The 3470-nt window shown below is 48.2% G+C and overlaps 1 pseudogene; it reads right to left on the bottom strand.

Annotated features, from left to right (window-relative positions):
* Nucleotides 1-308: 308 nt before the first annotated feature.
* Nucleotides 309-3470, bottom strand: part of LOC101358390 (keratin, type II cytoskeletal 3-like) — a 6130-nt pseudogene continuing 2968 nt past the window's right edge.

The raw sequence follows: 3470 nt of genomic DNA, 5'->3' as shown, positions 1-3470 counted from the left end.
GGTGAGGTTACAGCCCTTGAGCAGGTAGCATTTCTTCTGCTTGTCTGCTGAGCCAGAAGTGAGACGAAATGTCAATGAGGAGATGGGGGAAGGATGAGAATATAGTCCTAGGCCAAGAAGGTGACAGAGGCTCAGTCCTTGAATTCCCCTCTTTTTGTTGGAGGGTAGGTACAAGGATTGACTCACCTGACGGGGTTTTGTGGGTTTGAAGTTTACAAGGAGTGGGTTTCAAGGGTTCAGAAAGCAGGATGCAGCCCGGGCTGCCAGTGCAGGTTTGCAGCACAAGGGCTAGAACCACAAAGGCAATGCTAAGGTGGCTGCCAGGTTCCAGCAGCAATGGAACCAACGGTGCTGCTGTTGTGAACCACAGCTGCAGGAAGACAGCCAGTCACATCCCTGTCAGGCGAAAAGGATAGCAGTGGGTGCATTTGCCTTTTCCTCCAGCTCCAAGAGGTGAGAATGTGGACAACTTAGTAATTAATTCATTTAAAATGACCTCAGTCCTACTGTGAATCACATCTTCTCTTATTCAATCTTTTCAAGAATATTTAGTGGTGATTAAACAGGAGTGTAAGTTTACTACTTAAGAAAATAGATTCTGTAGCTAGAGTGCCAGGGTTCAAATCCTAGCTCCACTGTTTGTTAGCTATGTGACTTAGAACAAGTTACTTAAAGTTTCTTTGTCTCAGGTTTCCCATCTGCAAAATGGGGATTATAAAAGTACTTACCTCACAGGGTTGTTGTAAAGATTGAGTCAATGTATGTAAAGTAATTAGAACAGTGCCTGGTACATAGTAAGTTACTTATTCCTCATAATAATGGTTATTATTGTTTATGGAGCACCTCCTATATTCCAGGCTCTGTGTCTCTCTGGGAATTCAAGGACAGTAAGACACAATCCCGGCCCCAAGGATGCAATTCCTGGGCTCATCCCCTGTCTAAAGAGAGAGACATAACGTAGTAAGTGCCCATATTAGCAGTCAGCACAGACCTTGGAGGCCCAGAGCAAGGGGCAGCTAACCCAGTTTGGGGAGGTCAGGGACAGTTTTTAGGAGAGGAGTCAAGCTAAGAAAGGTCCAAGGGCATCCCAGAGAGAGGGAGGGTACTTGCGAGTGAGGCTGGAGAGAGGCAGGGCCATGTGCACACAAAGGTGCATGGCCTTTACCCTCCAAGCCCTGTGGGGCCATCCAAGGGCTTAGCGCAGGGGAATGCCAGGGTCAGCTTGTATCCTGTAAAAGTCGTTCTAGTTGCATTTGGAGGATGAAAGGGGCAGTCCTTTGTTTCATAGAGATCTATTTTCCTTGTATGAGAGAAAGCGGAACTCAAATGTGGATCCTGCCACTCCATCTTAAGGGTAATAAAGTCATGCAATCCCACTAGCAATGATATTCAACCCAACCTCAATGCAAAACACTTGCAGATGCACATGGTGCTTCCACACTCCCCAGACATCCTGTTGTAGAAAGAAAAAAAATCAGATAAATTATAGAAGCACAGAACCACTTCCCTACATTAGGAAGTACCTCAAAGACTGTCTAGTGCAACCCTCTCTTTTTAAAGATGAGGACATAACCTCAAAGAGGGGACATAACGTATCAGGGTCATACAGCGAGTAGAAGCTACCCCCAAACTACCACCCAGCAATAAGTGGTACTCTCAGTCCAGTGCTCTTCCCATGGCTCGATCACTAAACATCTAGAAAGCACAAATGCAAACTGCAGCAGCCTGGGCTGAAGTCAAACATCAAGAAGAACTTCCTAAGCAATGATGGAACACTAGGATAGGGAAGCAGAGGAGAGTGGTAAGACCAGGGTAAGGTGGATTTCATGATGCCTAGTGGGAGGAGACTGAGGAATAAATGAGATGCCCCTCGTAATCTCGTGATCTTAGCTGCTCTGAAACATGAGATCAATGGCAGGGTGTGCTTTCAGTTTGCCACATGAACAGGGTGGCAGGAGCAGGGATGATCAAAAAACCAAAACATGCAAAATCAACTGGCATTTGCCCTTGGGACACATTGTGTGCTCATTTCAAGTAAAAAAAAATTGATCTGCACAGATGTGCTGTACTGTAGGGAATTAAAAACAAGTTTGCATCCCTGAGCCTGGAGGAGCTAGGAGAGGGGAAGAATGCTGGGCAGCGCAAGGCAGTTCTACAGTCATTCATTGAGGCCCTCCTTTGTCCCCTTCTTATGCTGTGGAGAGCACTGGGGATACGCAGGGAAGGTGCAGGCAAGTGCAGCCAAGCTAAAAGTCACTATGGATCTAACCAAGGACATAAGGTCCTGATGAACCTGTTTCTCAAGGCAGGTTCCCACCCTGGCAGCGGTCCCCGCCCACCTGCACTCCTCACTCTCCAGCAGCTTGCGGTAGGTGGCGATCTCAATGTCCAGGGCCAGCTTCATGCTCATCATCTCCTGGTACTTGCACAGCAGTAGTGCCAGGTCATCTTTGGCCTGCTACAGGGCCTCCCTGAGCTCCATCAGCTTGGCCTGGGCATCCTTGAGGTCCTGCTCCACTAGCTGCTCAGCATCAGTGATGGCTGTCTGCAGGTTGTTGTTCTGGGGGCAGGAGGATGGAGAAGGAGGTGTGCTGGGTCCATGTGAGCACAGATCTCCATCTATCTGTCCCCACTGGGGATAGAGAAGAGCATACCAGTTGGGAAGTGACTTTGAAGTGGTCCCGATTTAGGGGAGAAGAACACTGTGGAATCTGGGTCTGAGGCAAACAGCACTGAGTGGTGAGGTCAGGGAAGCCGTTCCTCAATGTTTTAGCTATTCATTCACTTCTTCCCTAATACCTACTCTCTGTCCTCCACTGCTGAGCATTGAGAGACAGCAATGAACAAGACATAGCCCCTGACCCCAATGCATTCACAGCTGAATAGGGGAGCAGACATTTACAATAGCATGAAGCCATGACACGATGTGAGAGCACAGAGCACCACAGAGCCCAGAAGAGAGATGCTGAGGCAGAAAGCGCTGGGCTTAGAGGAGGTTTCCTAAAGTAAAAGGTGATTAGCCTGTTCTTAAAGGAAAGGTGGAAGTTTGAGAGAGCGCTAAGGAGGATGGGGAAGGACATTCCAGTGGAACAGCATGAGTCTTGAAAGGAGGTCTGGGGACTAGTGGGAAGTTCAGTGTAACAGTGCATGGGGAAAGTGACAGGATCAACTTGACCATCTAGGCTGTGTTGTCACCCAGAGACCTGTGGGGGCAGTCCCAGAGGCGGGGCACTCCCAAGGACCCAGGTGGAAGATGGGCTGTGCGCTAAGGCCCTCATCCATTCGAATGGGATGAGGTTAAGAGAATAATATAGTAGGGCCTGACCTCACCTTTACTGTCCCTCTTGCTTTGTCTTCAAAATATTAGGTCACAGAGGGTTCTGGACAGAGCTGGAGAAGGCTATAGAACAAAATTCTAACTCACAAAAAAAAAGACCAGATTTACTGGCCTAAAGGATACTGAGGAAACC

This window comes from Trichechus manatus, unplaced genomic scaffold (genome assembly GCF_000243295.1).
Source record: "Trichechus manatus latirostris isolate Lorelei unplaced genomic scaffold, TriManLat1.0 scaffold00027, whole genome shotgun sequence".
In the NCBI taxonomy this organism is placed as follows: Eukaryota; Metazoa; Chordata; class Mammalia; order Sirenia; family Trichechidae; genus Trichechus; species Trichechus manatus.
This window is presented reverse-complemented; position numbering and strand designations above follow the sequence as displayed.